Source organism: Pectinophora gossypiella, chromosome 4 (assembly GCF_024362695.1).
Source record: "Pectinophora gossypiella chromosome 4, ilPecGoss1.1, whole genome shotgun sequence".
NCBI lineage: Eukaryota > Metazoa > Arthropoda > Insecta > Lepidoptera > Gelechiidae > Pectinophora > Pectinophora gossypiella.
This window is the reverse complement of record NC_065407.1, coordinates 16,823,521-16,847,620: the sequence shown is the minus strand read 5'-3', so window position 1 is coordinate 16,847,620 and position 24,100 is coordinate 16,823,521. Positions and strand designations below refer to the sequence as shown.

The 24,100-nt window shown below is 38.0% G+C and overlaps 2 protein-coding genes across 4 annotated transcripts in view; one reads left to right on the top strand and one right to left on the bottom strand.

Moving 5' to 3' along the window:
* The window catches only part of LOC126382360 (N-acetylgalactosaminyltransferase 6-like), a 166,402-nt gene that overhangs the window by 24,925 nt on the left and 117,377 nt on the right, over window positions 1-24,100 (bottom strand). The window lies entirely within an intron of this gene.
* LOC126382334 (teneurin-m) overlaps window positions 1-24,100 on the top strand; it is a 373,029-nt gene that overhangs the window by 255,461 nt on the left and 93,468 nt on the right. The gene's annotated exons all lie outside the window — the stretch shown is intronic.

Genomic DNA, 24,100 nt, shown 5'->3' with positions numbered 1-24,100 from the left:
TAACGTATCTTACTTAATACGAGTATTATATAGCTGCAAATATACTTGTGATTATTCACGCCTCGAACTGATATTGGTTTTCATAAGTAAAACTTACCTACGTAAAAAATTTGATAAGCAACTTTCATGACGTTAATTATGATATTTTTATAGCAAAGAATATTTTTTTTGTATAAAAGCACTAATAAATATGTGTATGTGTGTCGTTAATCTGTTGGTCCCGGTTGCCACTTACTGATGTAAGTAAGTAGTCGTTACATGAGCCATGTCAGGGTCTTTGGCGGCTCAATAGTAACCATGACATCAGGGTTGATGGGGTTGGTAATCCACCTCACAACCCACACGATAGAAGAATATGTAAAAGATAATGATAGTCACCCTACATTTTCAGTATAATATACATTTAACAAAGAAACCCTTTTACTAAAAATAGTGTCCATTAAGTAATTTTTATCGTTTAAATATCATTAAAACACCGTGTCAGGGTAAAATTACCGGTTGTCGACTACTGGAACCTCGTTCATAATCTAACACCTAATTCTTTTCACCGTTGTAGTTCAAGAAAAACGAGGCATATGTAATTTTCTATTCTAATTTGTATATTGTAATATGAAAAGTTTAGTTCACATTTAATGGCGCTTAAATTACGTTATTTGGTAAGCATTTTCAATGAGGATGTTTTTGTTCTTGATTCAAAATCTTCATTCTTGTGTAATTGTTTCGAATTCAGTTGACCTTGAATTCGAATGAGCAACATTCTCAATAAAACATAATTCTTTTTACTGAATATTTTGACATTATGGTATATACAAAAGAATTTAATTTTATTACATAAATCAAACATTTTAATACTGTATTTACTTATTTAAATTTCAAAACAGTGAATAGCGTAACCACCGTTTTGTCTAAAAGTAATTCGCCGCGAACACACGACTCCATAGCTTATCAATATTGCGAGACGCAGTCATACGACCGTTATTATTAATAGATACACCTCGTGTTTGTAGTAGAAACGGTTCCATAGCTATATATAGCTAGTAAATCGAGCATCCAAAGCAATTAGAGGTTGGTCCATTGTTCAATTTGACTTATTAGTGCGGTGGCGTAGGATCTTAATTGGAATTATTGGCTACAGGTCAACCTACCGAGGTATGGCTTGAGACAATCGAGGCCTTGTAATCTGCTCAGGGGATCTGCCTGCAAGGATGTAATCTTGTGACCTAAAGCGTGGCATTTTGTGGCTCATGATTGTTTACTTTCCTGGGTCATTCTTCTTTTTTATCGACAATAAGAAGTCATTTTCTCGTTATATCGGATTTAACATCTTTCATTATAACGGCAATAAATATTTAAAAAAACATCATATAGAGATGTGTCTGTAGAGGAGTATTTAGTGTTTCTCTTTATCTTGGTAATATACTGTTCCTTGCAGGCGCATTGCAAAATATATTGTGACAGAGTGGCCCTTTTCATCGGAGACAGCATTTCGATTTACCACTCTGTCACAGAATTTTGTGAAAAACAACCAAGCTACGTTAATCACTAATCGAGGAACCGATTAGTATTTCGCTAGTATTTTAAGTATAATAAGATAACTATATTTTTGGACAATGGAAAGATTAAATAAAATTCTAAAACAGCAGAGATATAGCAGAGCGAAGGACAGATCATTGTCGATAAAAAAGAAGAACGACCCTCCTGCATTTTGTGTTTGCATGGCTTATAGACTTGTAGCCATGTTGCGTTTATCGATCGGAGTCCAGTTACGAAGTTCAGCAACTAAAAGCGGTTCAGTTGGTTTATTCGGCCTCCGCAGTCTGGCGTTTGAGCGTTGAGCTCACGATCCAGAGGTCCTGGATTCTATTCCCTCGTCTAACAAAAAATAATTTTATGAGACTGTCTCAGGTTGGCCAGACTGGCCAAGGCGACTGACTGGTTAAGGCGTTGGTCTCGGTTACTAAATAACTGATGTAAGTACGTTAGTCGTTACATAAGCCATATCGAGGGCCGTAGGCGGCTCAATAACAACCTGACACCTGACTACTTCGCGGAAATTTAATGACTATTTAGTAGCTGTAGAGTTATATAAATGGTTAGACAAGAATGAAAATAGAAACTTACTATATGTTGCTAATAATTTCGGATATTTTTGAAGAGATTAAGCGTTCTTTTAATCATTATAGCCTATCTATTTTTTTTTTGACATGACTTACTGTAACATTAACTTCTTGGCCGGATCACTCTATCTACCTCTACAAAGGCAATATGCTAATTGTTACTTTTCACCATAACATTCATGGTATCCGTGTGATTGCAAGTTATCTAGTGATGAATTAGTTCTGCCCAGCCCAATAGAAATCACTGGTGCGAATTATGTACACGGTTCGATACTAAAGAAAATGAATGCGTCAACTTTATAGAAACAAGTTAGTCGAAAATTCTGTTTAAGCGTTGTTTTTCATCACTTAAATTATTATTTTTAAAAAAATTGGCTGTTTGTAAAGTTCCACGAAACGACTTAATCATTCACATTGGATCTTATTTAATACTAGCTATTGGAACTCCTAGAAACAGGAGGGATTTAGGTCACCCTTTGTGTACCTGGCAAATTCACGGAAATTCCAATTTATTCATGTTACAATACCTATAGATTAATCTTACATGAAATTTACTTGGCATTTTCAAGGAATAAACAGTATAGGTATTCAAAATGTTTAACTGACGCATGACACATTGACGCATTGATTTTTGTAACGCATTGGAGGAGGTGTTTTACTTAAAAGATGTGCTTGTTTTGTTTCTAATTGTGCAGTAAAGAGTTTTCCAAACAAATAATCAGCATGACGTGAAACACTAGCAACTTTTTAATTAACAAACTTTAAAAAATATATATTTTTGGCAGTGACAACCATCGGAACACTTACCTTTTACAAGATAATAGAACTTTTTAACCCCACAGAATTCATATCATCGAGCTAGCCGATTAGATAGGTGCTTGGTTAGAGAGGGTGCGAGGAGCGAAGCCGTACCAGGCACTGAAAAACGCCAGTAATAGCCTTTTGTTATTTAAAACGAGGAATTAAGAGGTATAAACCTGCGGTGGGATTTCATTTAGGTACGCCGACCCCCTGCAATAATTGGTTCGTATACCCTACACGCTATTGCGAAACTCCGCTTCATAACGTTATGGAAATTAAAATCGCTTCGATGATAGTTGCGTCTTAACGAACCCTATAAACAGTATCAATAAACAAAGAGTAAACACAAAAGCTTTCATAATAATAAATAGAACAAGTAAGTATTAGAAATACCTAGAACAAAGGCAGTAAACTCCTCGCACGGCGACTTTCGTGATTCAGGCAACACGAATACATTTACTCCGAATAATTGTTTGGGAAATCTTAATATTAAAAAAAAAATACTTCGTACCGGCACTAGGGTCGATAAACAAACGCTGACTGAGCGAAAAACAGCTTATCATTTACACACGCCACCATACATTCAAACCATTAATGAAAAAGATATTGACAGCTTTTTTCCATTTATCTTTCGGCACCCTTAATTTAACTTGGCACCCTCTGGAAATCTGCAAGTCAGGCGCATCTTGATACACATCTCAGCTGATGTGTTAATACCCGGGAAGATAAAATGTAGCTTTAAATATAAAGGTTTGTAATGACCTATCGTTTTTACAATTTCGAAAAATCTGCTGTTATTATTTAAAACCTGGTTACGTATTTCGGATAGTGTAGGTAGTACTGCAAGGTATATTATGACAACAAAAAAAAACCGGTTAAATTGCTATATTTTTCCTATGTTAAAAATTACTAATGAGCCATTTTGTAAAGTTGATCACGGCCTTACAACTCACACAGTACTTAATTTTATAACTCCATATTCCCAATCTTTCCTCCCGTATCGTCTGTTCAAATCATTGCCACGCTGTGTAAATTATTAACGTATACTGACACAAATAGAAACTTATTTATTGATCAGAAACAGTAAATAGCTATTGAAAATTCAAACCGGTAGGGACGCCAGCGCCCGTTGGGAGCGACGGTGCATTTATCGTATTCATTCCGATTGAGTGTGGTCCCGGGCGCACGTCCTTCTCGTACGAACGCCGACAATTGAATGTGCATATCAATGTGAAGACAGGTGCGTGCGGCAGGGGCGGGGGGAGCGTTTGAATAAATTCGGATCGGGCTACTACGCTAGCGAGGGTATAGCGAATTTTCAATAAACTGCTTCATACTCGTACGTACTTGTTCTGGGAATACCTAAGTGACATAGAAACGAATACTGAGGGGGATGATTCCGCGCGTGATTCGATGTTAATATCAAGTGTAATTTTCCATAGCAAAAGTAAAGAATTGTAATTATTATTAAAAACACAAAAAAGAACATGAATTTTACGACAGAAAAACGCACTTGATATTAACTCAGAATAATGAGCTCAATAATTCCCCTCAGTATTCGGTACGCACGGTGTCACTAACGTCCAGTATATAAATACACGGTTTAGGTTAGGTTAGTGACATCGTAACGAAAACTTTGAGGGATGATTCAGGCCATGATTCTGAGTTGATATCAAGTGAAATTTTCCATAGCAAAAGTAAAGAATTGTAAATATTTTTTAAAAATACAGTAAAAGAACATGAATTTTACCACAGAAAAGCGCACTTGATATTAACTCAGAATCATGAGTTGAATCATTCCCCTCAGTATTCGGTATGGTGTTACTAACATTCTGTATATATGGTTTAAAGTTGTCGTCTCTCTGCCCAGCCCGATAAGTTGTGCCTCTCTGTATTCCTACAAAAATCGCCGCTGTAATGGCCCGACTGCCTCCATCGCGGCACAGCGACTAGGCCTGCACATTTCCATGTCAAACGATGTGGGTAGCCGTGAATTTTTAACAATGCACCGTTCAACTTTTGTCCGATATCAGATACTAGTTGTTCAACTAGTTGTACCGCTTCGTTACACCATACACTTTTGAGATAGAATATGAAATTGGGTCAGACGAGGCACAACTTTCAAGGAACTTGTAGTACGAACTCACGCTCGGAACATGAAGTTCGTTTTGTTGTACTTCGATCGTGAAATGTTGTTTTTCTATTATCGCTTTATCGGGATCATACTTCTTCTTATCGTGAGGTTTAATACCAGCCTCATCATCCTGGTGTCAGGGTTGTGGTGGAGCCGCCAAAGGTCCCTGACATGACTCATGTAACGATTACTCAGTTACATCAGTAAATAATAATCGGGACCAGGCTCAACGTGCCTTCCGAAGCACGGATCATCTTACTTTCGGGCAATCGGGTAAGGGCCTCTAATGTCCTAGCCAAACTACGGATCACAAAGTGATTTTTGTGATATCTTTTGAACCCGGGGCCTCCGGATCGTGAGTCCAACGCTCAACCACTGGCCCACGGAGGTCATTCGGAGAAGAAGAAGAAGAGAGATCATTCTTATCTAACCATTACTCTTCGTCAGCTATGATCAAGTCTCATATTCCATGGGACTTGATAATAGCTGGCAAAAAGTGGGTGTATATACTTTATTTGGTATATTTATCTACAAGTAGACTTTATATAAACTCATAACATAAACAGTCTATATACGTCCCACTGCTGGGCACAGGCCTCTCAAATAACCGGAGGGGAGTATGGAGCATACTCCACCATGCGACTCCATCGATATCCCGTTTCTATAGGGTTCGTTTACCTAGCCTGAAAATTTGACAGGTCCGATTTTCACACAAGCGACTGCTGAAAGGAAAACCAAACCAATACAGGATAGGTCACATACCTCCGAAAATGTATTTCTCGGGAATGTCAGTTTCCTCACGATGTTTTCCTTCACAGCTGAGCACGTGATAATCATTTATGATCCAGACATTAATTCGAAAACAAATTCTACAATCATTGGTAGGCCTGTGCTGGATTCGAACTTACCAACTGGGCCACCACGGCTGCGTAATCATAAATAAATAGTTTATTTCATCCAAAACCCTGATCAACGTGATATGAATACCATAAAACCACCTTTAATTATCTTCCTTCAGGTTTAATTTAACGAAACCTCGTTTATTCGCGCCGAAATACGTCGAAGATGAGGTGGGCGCTTTATTTTTATGCGATTTTAAAGGGAAGGGGGCTTATCTCGGTATTAATTCAACCGAATACCACCGTAATTACACTTCAAAGGCACGGCACAGGGCTCGCTAGCACCACGGAATTATCGGAAATAGGTTTAATCGCGTTTGACTTTAGACAGAATTTGGAACGTCTCGAGAAATTGCTTAGATAAGTCTGCAGGGGTGTGCAACCTGTGTGTTTTATTTTTTTAATTTAATATTTAATTAAATTTTATTGACAATAATGTGATAAGAATTACAAAAGTAAACGTATTTTTTTTTAAATTAACTAATTGAAAAAAAAATGACAAATTATTTATTGAACGCTACTAGTCTATCTATTACTGGGTGAAAATCCATATCGGGTTTAATAAATTATAAAAAAATAAAATAATATGTGACTAACACTAGCAAGTAAGGTAAAGGTAACTAACACAATATGAATGATTATCGTCTGAATTTTTTTTGTATGTTTTTATTACACTAAGAAGTATGACAGATGCAAAAATAGAGTATGTTACTACCCATATTTGCAATTAGCAAATTCAATTTTGCCTACCACGCTGCTCCACTAGCTGGTGGAGAGACACCGTTACTGCCTAAAGAAAATTTCAATGTGAAATGCTAACTCCCCGTCGGGTAAACCTCTCCAAAGCAACGGGATCGATCGTTCATTGCGTCTCCCCTCACGCAATCATATTTTAATATCGCGAATGAGGGCAGCTCACTAGATTACCTTAAAATTGTACGCACACATACGTACACGCATATAAACGTTTTACTAACAACCCGTACAAAGACGTAAGGTATACAGACTTATTAGGGCACTGTTAGGGTAAGTGGTACTCTATGTTACGGCAAGATACTACAGATTACTTAAAATAGGTACTACTTATACATACACACATCCATAAACTCACGCCTATTTCCCACCGGGGTAAGCAGAGACTCTGACATTCCATTTACTTCGATCCTGACACACTTATGCTTCCTCCACATTCATTTACTCCGAGCTTCTTATCAGCTTCTTATCAGTATCGCACACATGCACACGCACACGCACGCACGCACGCGCACACACACACACACACACACACACACACACACACACACACACACACACACACACACACACACTCATACTTTTCTTTTTATATTTTTTTGTTATTATTATTATTTTTAAACTACGTATATTTCTTATTTTCTTACCATAATATTGTTTTCGCACTTTAAAATGGTTGGACCTCTATCACATTGTATATGCGAATGTCATCAATTGTATGTACTAAACCGTGTTGCATGACGCGGTCAGGAGTGGAGGCCTGGTGACCTGTAACACAGGCTCACTGCCTAGCTCGGGCACCAGTCTGCCACAACTGAACATTTAGTTAATAGTTTTATATTTGCCATTGTCATCTACTTATATTGTCACATTTCATATTTCCTTATGTTGAGTTGTGGTGCGAAATAAAGATTCTTTTATTATTATTATTCATCAATCGTTTCATACATGCCTTTTCTAAGGACATCTCCAATTTGGTAACTAATAATAGTTACTAACAAGATAAATAGCACAAAATTTCCAATAACAAAACCAGCTTCACGCCTGTAACCCCAAAGGGGTAAGCAGGAGTGTATATATAATAGTATACACATCTACCTACTCGGAATACCATTGTATTTATGTCTATATATTACAAACTGGATTTTAAAAAAAGAAAGGGAAACAGTAGGACTAGGGCCCACTGCTGGGAGGTTTTCTGGCCACGTCTTTCCCTCAGCGATACAGCTTCCGATGTGGTAGTAATTTTACAGCTAGTTACATAATTATGTAATTTAATTTTTGACGTTCAAAAAGCGTTAGCCAATTTTGAAGAATAAATATTTTCGTTTTATTTTTTAATGAAATAAATATTTTGTTAAAGAAAATCACATCTGAATGTGATTTCTCAGAAAGGCGCTTACAACGTTTTGCCTGTGAGGTGACGATATGCCAGTATGAAGTAAGAAACTCAGTAAGTATGGCGTTTCATTTGCAGGGTAAGCTTGCTAACGATGCAATTTGTACCAAGCAAACTTTGTGTAAAATACAACATTTCTAACATACGAACTTAGTTTGCATAATATAACAATGTTCTAAAGATTCCTTCCAGCCATGGTATGCTCAATGCTATGAAAAGTCGCTATTGCTAGCCATTTCATGACGTAAGTGTTACCATTAAATTGGTATCTCCCACATTCTAAGGACTTACATTTTATTCTTGAAAATTAACTGAATTCCTGACTAACGTACTTAATTGCTATCACTTGTACATACACATATACATAATATAAAAATAAAAAAAAACTGTAAGTAAATACTTTCAAGGCAATTTTGAACTTAATGACATTAAAAACATTAGTCGTGGGTAATTTATTTTTTACAAAATGGCAACGGAGGGTGAGATGACGTCAGCGCGGCTTGAAAAAGCAAAAAAAATTTCTTTAATGGTACATAATAATATTTGCAGTTGTGACCTACTAATAAGTGTGAAACACCTGTGTCAGAAGGTCACGCTCCTCCATATCCATAAGTACTTATTGGTACCAAAAGTCTGAAGTATACCTACATCGTAAAAAAAAACGAAAATGAAAAAAAAAACTGAAAAAAGAACTGAAAAAACTTGAAATGTTAAATGTCAGTTTTGAGCATATCTGGTTTTGTTGTACCATCCTTCCAGCTACCTATATTGAAGGAACAACACTCGACTGTTGCGTTTATAAGTCCTTATTACTAGGTAGGGGAAAATATCTAATTTTCTCTACCCGGGTGGAAGTTAGTATGAAAAATCCAAGAAAAACTGCCCTCAAGTTTGCAACGATAATGAATGAGGTGCCGAGCTACAAGCTAGAGCAGATTGATGCCAAATCGCCGGTTTAAATAAAAAGAATTGGTGGAGCGTTTTTTACAACTAATAGCTGGTACCGACAGCTTAAACTGCCCTGAAAAGCACGGAATCATTTTACTTTTTCGGATCATCAGGCTATTCAAGGCTGTAATAGAATTAACAAACAAAGTGCATACAAAGGACAAACAAAAGGGAACTGAATCCGGACCTGCACATCGTTAGCCTAACACTCTAACCACTAAAACAAGGAGGACCACAAAACACGTGCTAACAGTAGCTGCATGGGATGTGATGCCCTAACTAATAGCTCAACCAGTTCAATCTCTGCCTGGCCGAACGCTGATCCCCAAGACACAGGCCTATAAGCTTAGTTTGGAGATCAGAGTTCTACAAATAATTTGTATACTTTCTATATAGGTACTTAACTTAATCGCACACCTGTACAAATGAATCTCTTTGATAATAAAGAAATTATTATTATGTTTGTCATTTCCACATCTCGGGCTTATGGAGTCCCGGACTTATGGAAGGCGTGGGTGGGGCCGAAGCCAACACGTAGAGGCCCAATAAGACAATTTAATCTAAATGTTGTGTGACACCAACCGGCGATTATCCCTCTATGCACTATGGGAGTGCACCCAAAGACAATCCCCCGTTTGTGTAATAGTCCTACGACTATTGCAGATTATGGGAACAAAAGGAAGTGGGTTCTTATTATTATAGCTCATAACTTGTACCACGCACCAAGCCGTCGAGATGAAGGTGGCCCCGCTTTGTGCTCATATTCGAAAGTCTTAAGATTTGTTAATTACCGCCAACATTAAAATTAACTACCTCCAACGCGGAAAAAAGGAAAAAGAAGATACACCATTTTTCCCCGAAACGGAATTTATTCAAGCCATTGAGTAGATAACGGAAATCGACATGATTCCTGCAAAATGATACGCTCCTCTCGAATTCTGCGGCCTTTCGAAATGTTTCCAATAACATTTCATTCATTCATTTCATTCGTTCGAACGCTTTGTTTGCGATCGTTCGTTCATTAATTTCGGGTTTGTTCTTAATTACAAAATGTGTTACAATTAATTTTGGTAGTTTCATGTTTTGTGATAATGTCGGTTTTATTTATTTTCACTTATTGATGTGTAGTTTTCAAAGCGTTTCAAAACATTCATGTTTTTACCTTCGATGAGTTTGCTCTTGGCCTCAGATTTACCCGAAGGCATTGACGAGGCCTAAGATGGAGCTCGCCCAGAACGTGCCTGTTCACTCTGGCTTTGAAAGCACCCGAGTTATATGCATTCGGAAATACAGAAGACGGCAGCGAATTCCACTGCCTTGTCCACTCCATCGTCATCATCATTAGCCTATTGCAGTCCTCTGCTGGATATAGGCCTGTCCCAAGGCGCGCCAGAAAGCCCTATCCTCAGCCTTACGTACCCAGCCACCTTCTGCCCGCCATTTTGCCAGGACCCACACTGCGTTTCGATCTGGAGGTCCCGGGTTCGAATCCCGGTGGAGACAAATCACAAAAATCACTTTATGATCCCTACTTTGGACATTATAGGTTGATTGTCTAAAAGTAAGATGATCCGTGCTTCGGAAGGCACGTTAAACCCTTGGTTCCGGTTATTACTTACAGATGTATGTACGTAGTCGTTACATGAGTATTGTTAGGGGCCTATGGCGACTCAATAGTAACCCTGACACCAGGGTTGATCGGGTTTTTACTCCGCCTCACAACCCACACGATAGAAGAAGAAGACCTACTGAATAAAGATATTTTTTCATTTGAATATGGTGAATATCATGGTGATTAAAAGAAACAAAATTATAATAAGCCCTGTCCCCACTGACACGTTTGCGTTACAACGCACCGAGCCTAAACTAAACAAGTCAACATAGCTCTTACACAATATAAAATACATAATCTGTGGCAAGAATGCTCGTTTGATGGGATGGAGTGCACACAAACTGTAGACGTGGAGTGGAGCTTCATTTATCTCTGTCAGTCGCCGGTGTGGCCTCGACTTTACATTAGGCTTGCTGATAGCGAGTAAGTGAAACGTCGGGAAGAAATTCACCCGAATAATGCGCCTATATGTGTGAAGATTGGGTGTAATTAATCACATAGACGTTTCAGAGTGAAGTGTTTTGGAGTTTAGTAAAGAATTATAATACTTTTTACCGGATAAGAAAGAAAGGAAAACATGAAACAGTAGGAGTAGGGCCCTGTGCTGGAAGGTTTTGTGGCCACGTCTTTCCCTCAGCGATACAGCGTCCGATGTGGTATTTATTAGTTTTACAGCCAGTAACATAATATGTAATTTAATTTTTCACGTTCAAAAAGCGCTAATTATGTAAGCCAATTTTAAAGAATAAGTAAAATAAAAAATAATAATAAAATAATTGTTTATTGTCATAGAGAAAGATCGACACAAACATTGGGTACTACAGCTAGGACACACAATATGCTACAGAAGTATAACCCTGCTACCTGAACTAGGAGACCTGTATCTCAGGAAGCAGTGTTCAGCAATTACATCTTTTATAACGTCATTATACGAATTAACGAATTTATTTGACAATAAAGTACTTTTGATTACCTATTTCTTTTTGTTAATAAAATCTGACGCTATTAATCCGATTGGGGTAGGCTGAGTGGCTGGTCTGTCAGACACTTTATTGCACAGATAGTATAATAATAATCATAAAAAACCCATAATCTGCAATAGTCCTACACGAACCGGGAAGCGTATTTAAAGCAATGAGACCCTCGAAATACATCTGGACTTCAGGAGCATTGGCCATGTCAATGGGTTGATCAGCCCATTCATCACCTGTCACCATACCATACATTTTAAACACTGGCTGCCAGTTGTCTTTTGGTTACCTACTTGTGGCCCTAGGAACCCGTACTTGCATTTATGTATGTAAGGACCTTATGAAAAAATAAAAAAGCAATGAACAAACGTATATAATGCCTATTGTACTCATTTTATTTCTCTTTTGTTTTGTATTTCGTTTTTTCCTGTTTGTGCAATAAAGTATTTGTTATGTTTTATAAGTATTCGACAGCTAAGCTAAACTGAATCCAGTTATCAAATAATTCGAATTTGCTTCACTCTCAAGTACTTACACACATATCGAACGCTTGTTTTTTTATTGGTAATGCGGGTGGAAACTAAACCTAAAAAGTCTAATAAAAAAAAAACCAAACCGGTCACCACTTAGCGGGTGAAACATGATCTGGCGTTAATGCAGTTTCTGTGCTTCATACGAACCTAGACTTGAAGTAGATAGATGACTTCTTCTATCGTGTGGGTTGTGAATTACCAACCTCATCAACCTTGGTGTCAGGGTTAATACTGAGCCGTCAAAGACCCCTGACATAACTCACGTAACTGAATTCGATTTTATGAGTTTGAATTCATGTTTGGATCATAGGTAATTAATATCACGTGGTTTCCACGATTTGTGTCCGGGTATTGGAAATAGGCTCGCTCTATTCTTACATGGGATTTAATCTTAGCTGGCGAGGAGTGGGTATACTATGCACCTCTGCCTACTACTTCCGGGATACAAGCGTGACGCTATGTGATGTTATGTTTTACTTCTCTGGCCACCCCGTATAGGTAACTCATCATCATCAGCCCATTAACGTCCCCACTGCTGGGGCACGGGCCTTCCCTATGGATGGATAGGGAGATCGGGCCTTAAACCATCACGCGGGCCCAGTGCGGATTGATGGTTATTAACGACTGCTAATGCAGCCGGGACCAACGGCTTAACGTGCCTTCCGAAGCATAGAGGAGCTCGCGATGAAAACTTTTTTTTTTGTCGTCGCCCATCCCATGACCGGCCTTTGCGAAAGTTGCTTAACTTCAACAATCGCAGACCGAGCGTGTTTACCGCTGCGCCACCGAGCTCCTCAACTAGGTATAGGTACTATTTACTGTCTATCTGGTTGCTTTTATAATTAGCAAGAAGACGGTATTGAAGTTTGTAGAGATATCGTTTCAAAATCTCTTACTGAGCTCAAACTTCGATGAAAAAGCTTCGTATAAAAACACGTGCAGGAAAACTTGCCGAAGAAAGTTTGTTATGAATATTCTTATAAAACGCAATAAAGAAAAAAATGGACAAGTTCGTGTTGCGCTGTATGCTAGGGTTCTGTCTGTTTTATTTTTTGGTACATCAAAGCATATACTTAAAGTAAATATTTATTTATTTACTAACACAGTTGACTCAACCATTATAGACGGCGATACAGCTTACCTATGACGTTGATCTAACAGACAACTCGGTGAGGTGTGGGTACTTAGTTCAGCTTGCGAATGAAGATGAGAAGATGGATGTACCTCTGACTACCACAATTTGAATTAACGTGAGGTTATAATTATGTCAATTTTATAAAAACCTGTTAAACCATACAAAGACCAATTGTGTGGCAAATGGTTTTGCTTTCCTTTAAGGCAAGACCGTTAAAGGCTTTTAGGCTTGGATTTCTGGTACTTGCCTTGCGTTGTAAGTACTTAGTTATTATTGTATGTCACAACATGACTAAATGTGCTGAGCGCTATAAGCTTTAATTCCATCGATATACTTACCACATTTATTGCAATAAAAATTTCATTTCATTTCATTTCATTTCATTGCGTATATTGGGGAGACCAATTAATTTCATTTATTTATTCATTTATTTTAGTCCACTTACACGAAGCCTGTGGTGGATTTACATTCTGTTTTTTTATTATTATTTTTTATGAATTAAATTACATAAAATAACTTTAATTAAAGCAATATTATTTTTGTACAAAATTTTAGTCCATAATAATAATAATAAGAGTATAATTAATAGTTAGTTACAATTAAACTTATATCTATGTTAGTATTATATTAGTCATTAAATATACAGATATATTTATTGGAATATTAATTACAATTAATAAATAAATAAAAACATAGACGCCTTAAATCCATCAGATTAACAAAAATCAGCTTTGTTTATGTTTGTTCTCGCATACTCAGGTTGACATTTTGTGTTGACGTTTAGAAGTAGACCGCAAACAAGAGTTCATAATATGTCTTGATTTTGTGGGGTTTCTGTTTCAGATTTATGAATGCGGAACTCTAAAACAGTTCAATTTAGATGATTTATAAAGAATCCCCGATGGTAAAGCCACTCGGTGATAATTAATATGCTAATACTTAGCTACTTCGGCAAGATGGTAACTTATTATTTTTTCAATTAAACTCCCTCTACTCATCCCGTCCCTTTCTTTTATCAAATGAGAGAAAAAGATAGCTGCCAACTTTTTAAGGAAATGAATTAACTTATGAAATAGCTGTAAAGTGATCGATTGTTACTTCTCGTTTTGGTGTTTATTTGAGAATTGTTACTTAAATGTTTATTTATCTGTTACAAAAATATATTGAAAATTGTTTTCAAAAAAATCTCTCTCTCTCTGTGTGTGTGTGTGAACTACTTAACAAATGTTTTTTATTCTTACTGATTTGTTTCTTTACATTATGCAAATGGCTAATCAACTGTTTATTTAGATTTAAAAAACTCAAATCGTTAACACAAAATGCCATCAGACTTACCCACAATACCGCCAAGAATGCAGTTGGATTAAAAAGATAGTTTCGATTCCAATTTCAAAACGTGTGTCAGTTAACCCGCCAGCGTCGGCGCATTTGGTAACGACCATCGCACCCGATAAGGAAGCCTGACAGGCCATGTAGGGTAGCCAGTGCTCTGAGGTACCATTGTAGAGGCGCCTTACTGAGGTTGAAAAGTTTACTTTTATTTACGACGCTTGAAAGAATACTAAATAAAATTAAAATAAAATTATTCGCTTACAGCCATCATCATCTCCCTAGCATTATCCCGTTTTGTCACAGGGTCCGCTTACCTAACCTGAAGATTTGACAGATCCGGTTTTTTACAGAAGTAACTGCCTGTCTGACGTTCCAACCCGCGAAGGGAAAATCAGTCCAATACACATACCTCCGAAAAATGTATTTCTCGGGAATGTTGGTTTCCTCACGATGTTTTCCTTCACCGCTAAGCACGTGATAATCATTTATGATCCAAACATGAATTCGAAAACATTTAACACTAAAGTAAGACTAAGAGGGGGTGAGGTCGGCGTCCGATACGAATTAGTGCGGGGCGGGGAGTTACCATTCTATAAGAGAAATATCATGTACGCACCTTAGGACCCCATCGCATTAACATCTTTGACATTCATTAACGTCCCCACTGCTGGGGCACGGGCCTTCCCTATGGATGGATAGGAAGATCGGGCCTTAAACCATCACGCGGGCACAGTGCGGATTAATGGTTATTAACGACTGCTAATGCAGCCGGGACCAACGGCTTAACGTGCCTTCCGAAGCACGGAGGAGCTCGAGGTGAAATCTTTTTTTTTGTGTTTACCCATCCTATGACCGGCCTTTACGAAAGTTGCTTAACTCCAACAATCGCAGACCGAGCGCGTTAACCGCTGCGCCACCGAGCTCTTCAATATTTGACATTGTCTGAGACTAATAGTTCAATTTGTCGAAAAACTTGAAGTGACAAGGTACCAAAGTGTGTTTTAAGCATTCGTATTTGCTATAACACGGAACTACTTCGTAAACTGTCTAACCACCCAGACAGACCTTAAGGCACTTAAACTAATATTATGCAAAGGGTCTCAAGATCGCAATCTTAAAAACCAATATCCTTTCCGAGGCGCGAAATTCCAACCTCTTATTTTCTAGATAAAACTTCATAGTGACATAAAAAACGGTTGTCAGACAGAGTCATAAATCATGGTGTGATAGAGTGAGATAGCTATCTACTTGTTGATCTGACTTCAACTTTATGCGGATACATTTGGGCTTGAAGGGAAAATATGACAGTGTTGCTGAATACAATGGATTTCGTCAAATAAACATTACTTACATGGAAATCATTTTACTAGGACGTGTACATGATATTTTCGGTCTTTTCACGAATGATGTTGTAAAGAAAGGATTTATTCGTTTAGCCTAGGTATTTCCATACGCAGTGTTGGAGGGGATGGTTGCTCCGGTAAATAAAAACACTTCGACATGTTAAGTGGACTGTATTAAATTAAAAACTAGGAAATTATATACATATAAGTTAGCGAGAAATAAGAAAACATGCCTCGTCGGTAAAGTCCGTGGCGTAAGTCCTGAAATATTGCCATAGCAAAAAATATTACAGTAAAATATATTATTATAAGACTTTGATGTTGCCAACACACGGTGTTAGTGATATTGTGATTCTGAGTTGATACCACGTGGAAAACTCCACTCAAAATCATAGTCTGAATCATCCCCCTGAGTATTCGTTACGCTGTCACTAAAACCCGTACGTGTTTCTATGGCTACCTGTAGATACTTGTACGGGATGTAAGTGACATCGTAACGTATACTGAGGGGGATGATTCTCCGGTACCGGACTTGCACTAATGAGTTATTAATTTGTCATAAGTGCAGTTTTCACTAACACTTGACTTGACTAGTAGACGGCGATACGGCTAACTACCTATCGCATTGGTCTAATCACACACACACACACACACACACACGCACGCACGCACGCACGCACACACACACACACACACACACACACACACACACACACACACACACACACACACACACACACACACGCGCACACACGCATTTACATTATACCTTTCTTATTTCATCAGTATTATAGTTAAAGCGCCTTTCTTGTAAACATAAGATCATCTGATACAAGTATCTTGCATACCTACTAGGTAGGTCTTAGCCCTAGCCTATTGATTACTGTGTAAGTTACTAAAATATACACTTTTTTAATTTTTATTTTAGCGATGTCTGGTATTGAATGTGTTCCTCTAGTTATTAAATAACTTGTAAGGTATATCCTCAATGGTTTTTAAAAGATGTGTTGCTGTTGCAGTTTCTTGTCATTTCTTCTCCTCAGCCATAGCACCTTGCGAAATGACGTACCTAAATTCAAAAATGTTACATTGACCTTCAACAAGTTTATCCATGATAATTACGTTGAATAAATGATTCTGATTTCTGAGCGTCATGAGCGTATGTTATGTTTTGGTATATGTTATGTTTTGTGTACAACAAATTGTTAATTAAATAAATAAAAATATAGTCTTCAATTCCCGAACCGAGTTGCACAGAAAGTCAGTAAAACTGGGTGTGGCTTTGCAGTCTTGCCGCACGTTAGCGATACACCAATATACAGTGGCGTAGCCTCACGGGGGCGAACTCAAGCATAAGGCCACCAATACTAACCAACAGATTTATTTTGGCGCCACTTATTGTAGATACTGAAAAATGGCATTAGCTACTTGGCCGAAAACCAAACAGGCAGATTTTACATAACATGATGATGATGATCTCTCCGACCGATTTCGGCCATGGCGACCACTTCGACTCCTAGTCGGCACGATGCTGATGCGCCCGAAGATGGCTTATGTAGCCTATTTTTACAGTGCACTCCCGCGCACAGTGAGGGCACGTGAGCACACCGTTTTGGTAATTATAATGAATAGCGGCAGGGGGACGGGCCTTCAACTCATCACGTTTAGCGTCGAGGTCTGCCGTGCGCTGTTGCTCGAACTCGTGTACTCGCCTCATAACATATTTATGGCACTAAAGACCCTATTTCACTAGGACACCATGGTCATAGAATAAGGAATAATACGTATAGAACGGCAACTCTCCGCTCCCACCAGCATCTGAGCCAAGTTTACCTCACCCCCCCTCGAACTTAGTTTACACTTTAATCGTAAGGCGTCAGACGTCACACACACAGATGCGCGTGTACGATAACGTCAATGTGTGGTGTCTATGGGAAAAGGCACGTTAAACCGTCCCGATTACTAATTACTGATGTAAGTTAGTAGACCATGTCAGGGGCCTTTGGCGGCTCAATAGTAACCTTATCAATCTTGGGGGTTACTATTAGTGAGAGGGTGAGGTCGGCGCCCGATGTCAGGAGTTGGTAATCAACCTCACAACCCACACGACAGAAGAAAACTAAAACCATCTTCTCAGCCTTAGGACTTCAATATCTTAACCACCCGGGGCCCCCCGAACACCTAATCCGTCCCTGACAATATACCCACTATAATGCAGTATGTAAGATGTTTATTGACCGCTGCGAGGTTGATAATTCCTTTTTAAGTGAAGACGGGTTGCCGGTTGCAACCCGGTACGGTTGCTAAGACGCTATCGGATGAGAATGGTCATTGCGTCAGGCAGATGAAACGGGGTTATTATTTTGTCTTGTAAATGGAATAGTTGTGGTTGCAAGTTGTCTTTGATTACTTGTGACTCTGCCCACCCCATTAGGGATTACGGGCGTGAGTTTATGTATGTATGTAGGTAAATTAAATGAACAATCAGATACAGGATATTTTAAAGGGTCAGATCAAGAGTGAGTTATTCTAAAACGGAGTGCATGCATTAAGTCTTTGATGAAAGTGGAAGAAGTGAAAATGTGTCAAGATCTTAGTAATCCAAACCCAATTATAACAAATAAAAAAGTAATTAATTAATTTAATTTATTTATTTTTTTATTTAATTTTATTATTGTAATAAATAAAAATCTCGGCTTTACAACGTTAATGAAGAAATATAGTTTATTAAGTACATAAAACAAGTGACAGTTATAAATAAGGCCCTGAGTTCTGGACTAGTATAACTGTATTTCAGGAGCACTACTGGCTCCTGCCGTCTTCCCAAATTGACATACTTCATTATTATTTGAGGTACAATAATAGACTTTTTACTTAATAACTATAGTTGTGATTGGAAGCTGTTGTGATAGCATTGTGTGTGTGTGTGTGTGTGTGTGTGTGTGTGTGTGTGTGTGTGTGTGCGTCCTTGCGTGTGTGAGTGTGCGTAATTGGTTGTCTTTATTTACTTCTTAAGACTGAGTAAAGTTATGTTATGGTTGTTTTGTTTTGCAAAATTGCAGACGTAGACATGGACGGAGCTAGTATTCAATATCTTGTCGTCCATATCGGGAGTGCGTTCAGAAATAGCTGTCACTTGAACTCTCGTATCTTGACAATACGGAGTATGATAACGTGCCTTGATGTGATCGACCGACGACTATATATCATACTATATTATTTATACGCCGTCTTAGTGACACCGTGTCGAATACTGAGGGGCATGTTTCAGCTTATAATTCTGATTTAATATCAAGTGAAATTTTCCGCCGCAAAATTCATACTTTTGAGATGGAAAATTCCACATTACCACAGTACCTCAGAATCAACTGAAACATCCCCCTCAGTATACGGGTGTTAGTGACACAGTGTCAAACTGAGAGGTATGATTCAAACAGTGATTCTGAGTAAAAATCAAATGGAATTACCGTCTCAAACTCATGAAATTTGTAATTTTTCTTTTTAAATATTTTTAGTTACATACATTTGCGACGGAAAATGCGAAGCGAAAATAGATAGGTACACTTTGTTTATTGAATATTCCGATATAATAACACTATCGTGAATGTTTTCCGACTAACTTAATGCGATCATTAACCAAAAAACACCACTTCGCATTAATTATTTAGATTGTTCGATGAAGCAACCGTCCCGTTTCCGTTCCCGCCAAAAATTCCGTAAGCAGAGACTATAAAATTCCATTTGCCTTGATCCTACCCACACACATTACACACACACTAACACCATCACAAAGACATACAGAGACAGATTATATTAAGACTTTTTATCATTTTTGTTATTAAGGAAGTAAAACTGAATATTAAAACAATAAGTAAAATAATTATTAAGAAGAATAACATGAAATAAAACCGTTTAAGACGATCAAAACACAATTCAATTAAGGGAAAATAAAGTGCGTGAAAATTACTTGGAGATTTACAATAGCCGTTAGAATAACAAAGTGATACTTACAGGTACTTGGTGAAATTGTTAGTAAGTATAAACAGTAAGAGACTTTCCAGCATACGTTCCACAAAAAAAAAATAGATGGTGCTGTTCAGATTTAACATGATAACTATCTATTTTCTCATTGCTCTGACAACATTGGTTTGACACACTGGCAAGCAGGAGAATGAAACGCCATCAAACCGACAACAATCCACCAGTTGGAGACTTCTCCTGCAGAGTGTACGGTAGAGTTTGCCGCTCTAGGATTGGCTTGCACAGCCATGAAAGAAAGTGCATTTCTTCGAGGCAATGACGTCATAAATCGTCTGAAACAGACGTATAAGGCCAATGTGTGTGTGTCTCATTGCTCGGGGTAAAGAATTATTCAAATAGGTATCAAAAGAATTGTCGCTTGATATTTGGATCAGATAAGTACATAATTATAGAATTATGTTGCTACCTATATTGCTTCTTTTCATTTTGATCAGAATAATAATGTGTAGAAGATGTGTTGTACCTGGGTGTAACAACAAGGGTCATAATTTCTACCCAAAAACAAAGATAAAAGATGCTTATGTGTTATCCTTGAAATTAGAAGTTTAAAAAAAATATATATATTCTTTATTTCACAATTTTTTGTTACATTGTGGCCGACACCTCCTATTAAGTAATCCTAGGATAATTGTGGCGGGAATGTCTCGCAATTCTCAACGGATAGGTACAGTTTGTGAGTTAAAAAACGTAATAACAAGTTTAAATGAAGAAAAAACTTAACAACGCCATCTATCGTGTTTTTGGGGAACGCCCCGTGCCACAACTCGTCACGTACGATCAGGTCGCCAATGAATAACGACCGACAAAGACCGACAATAGCGATCGTGCGCGATCGTCGTGCGTCTTCGGCTGTTGTCGTACGTGCCACTACTGCAGCACGACAGCAGCACGACGTGGCACAACACAGCGCGACGCGGCTTCTTTGTCCACGTGCTATTTGAATTCTTAAATAGTTATTTTGAGTGCTCCGGAATTTTATGAGGACGCAACACGTGTGTATTGTCGCTTCCATTTTTGAACGGAAAACAATTCACGCTCGTATAATATTATCAGACTATAGCATAATAATAATGTCTACGAATAGAACGGCAACTCTCCGCTCCTCACCAGCGTATAAGCTAGGTTTACTTCAGTCACGTCAGGGGCCATTGGCGGCTCAATAATAACCCTGACACCAGGGTTGATGAGGTTGGTCATCCCCCTCACAACCCACACGATAGAAAAAGATCGACAGTCTGACAATATAAACAAACAATATAAAAAATACGCAGTGGGTAAAAAAGTAGAATAGATAGAAGATTTCGACATTCGACATCATGGCCAGGGAGATAAGCAGGTGGAGGATATTTTTCTTTATTCCCAGTTCGGCATAGAAGTACTAATTTTATACGCCTCTCATAACCATAATATGACAAATATGTCGTCCGCACCCTCCACCAGAACGCTGTGAACAGATGACTAACGCCACGAACGCAAATCGAAACGCACGACAAGAATTTATATTGACGTCAAAACCAAATAAATTCCACTGAATAACTTTATAGATTCCTCGCCGTTCAAAAGCGACTCGAATTATATTTTTTGAAAGGGAATTTCACACATTCCCACCCCAGTGTATTAAAGAAATACGGGCCCATTGGGCGTACACAATGAAATAATAAACACTCGCTTCACATACGATATGGAATGGAATATTTTTTCTTTATTATTTGCAAAGCAAATTTTCCCTCGGCGTCGCAGGAAGAGCTCCAGGCAACGCACACTACATCTCATAGAAATGTCTGTTGGCAATCACATATTTCGTGTTTGTATCGACGACATGAAATATTGGATCAGGGATAGTCGCAACTGTAATGAAATTTCGGGGGTACCAACGCAAATTTTAAATAAAAATAACTTTCGAATGCCATTCTTCAGAAATAATAATGTTTAAATATAACATAATGTCTAAATATAAACTTATACATTTATAATAATTATAAAATTATTCACTTGGATAGATAGATAGATAGATAAAATACTTTATTGAGCACAATGGACACAAAATACAGAGATAAGGACAGCATATACAGAAAAGCACAACAGAATGTAAGTAAATTAAATTATTATCTGTCTTACTGACATAATTTTAAGTATAATTGTGATAAACCAAATTAATGTTCTTTGGGGTTATGTATAATTTTTCTAGAATAAAATACCAGATAATATTTTGAATTTGTCAGAATATATAAATTTAAAGCTCATGTGAAGCTTACATTGTGTAAAAAACATTATTATAAGATTTAAAAATGCCTGGTATTAAATGTGTTCCTCTAGTTATTAAATTACTTGTAATTCAAACCTACATTGTATTAAAAGATGTGTCGCTGTTGCAGCTTCTTGTCATTTCTCCTCCTCAGCCATAACACCTTGCGAATTGACGTAGATTCAAAAATGTAATGATTCTGTTTTCAGAGCATTTTCACCGTTTGTAGGGCGTTTCAATCGTGTATAAGTAAACATCTAAATAACTGCGAAAAGCAACATGATTTCCTTGCTTTCACCAATACACATTATACACCAGGCTTCAATCTTCCCCTCACTGTCAAACATGAATTCATCTCTGACGCTAAATTGTACCAAAATACCATACGACGCCCAGGCAATTAGTTTGTGCTGCCGGTTGCCATGACAACGAGGACATTCGACCCACTAAACAAACTAATTGGGCGCTTTTATCGTCGACTGTACTTTGTGAATGAACTAAATTGGGGAATGAGTTAACACCCCGGTTTTTGCCGTTAACACGTGGAACGCAATGTCCGACACCATGTGTCCGACAGTGTCCTTCCCCTGGGGCCATACCAAAAATGTGGAAATCGTCCAAAAATCGCAGACTTTTTTTGTGAATATTGGCCCTGATTCCTACAGACACCACCTAATTTTATTAAGTTATACCCGTCACTTTCTTATCCGCCGAAAGGGAAAGGGACGGATGATCGTCAACAAGTTAATTTTAAAAAGAATGAATAACCCGTGCGAATAAAATACCTAAACATCTCGCTGGTATGCAATCCGTTTGACGTGCTGTCTACTTAAATCTGTCGGGTTATTGGCCGAAGTAAAATTTTAGACGGTTGTTGTAGATTTCTGCTTAAAATTGACGTGTATTCCATAAATTTTTGTGCCTGTCGATTACCCGTCCCTTTCTTTTTCAATGGATAAGAAAATGACAGGTATAATTTGAAATAAAATTAGATGGCCTCTGCAGGAATTAGCACCATTATCTGGAGGTAACTGAAAAATAATAGACCGCTGAAGGAGAGAGCGATTTACTCATTATTTTCCGAGATGTCAAATGGCAGACTGCGGCCAGCGAGAATATTCAACCGTCTTTCCATGCGCTGGTGCCGCTGCTGGTCACGCTGTCGGTCAAAGAAAAACTAAACATTGTAAAAATATTATGATTAGATAACTCATTTACTCAAAACCATTTTCTCATATATTTTTTTCATTTACAAAAAAAAAAGTTTTCATCTCGAGCTCCTCCGTGCTGCGGAAGGCACGTTAAGCCGTTGGTCCCGGCTGCATTAGCAGTCGTTAATAACCACCAATCCGCATTGGGCCCGCGTGGTGGTTTAAGGCCCGATCTCCCTATCCATCCATAGGGAAGGCCCGTGCCCCAGCAGTAGGGACGTTAATGGGCTGATGATGATGATGATGAACTCATTTACTATTTCCGTAGAGTAATGAAGGTAGCTAATAAATATGCTGCTTATAAAGTGTATGGTGATATGATGTGAATGGATTCATAATAACTGATCTACGTCTTAAAATGATTGAATGATGATGATGATGATGATGATGATGATTTGATTGGAGTAAGTGAGTGAACGTTTCAGTCGGGAAAAGTAAGATTCCGTGCTTCGGTAGTTACGTTAAGCCGCTGGTACCAGGTTACTAGCCCAAACATCACCAACCCGTATGTAGCAACGTGTTGGAGTATGTTCCATAGCACTTAATTGAGGGCAGGCCTGTGCCCAGCAGTGGGATATAATGAAGTTTTTATACCTATATAATATATACCTTTTATATCTATATCA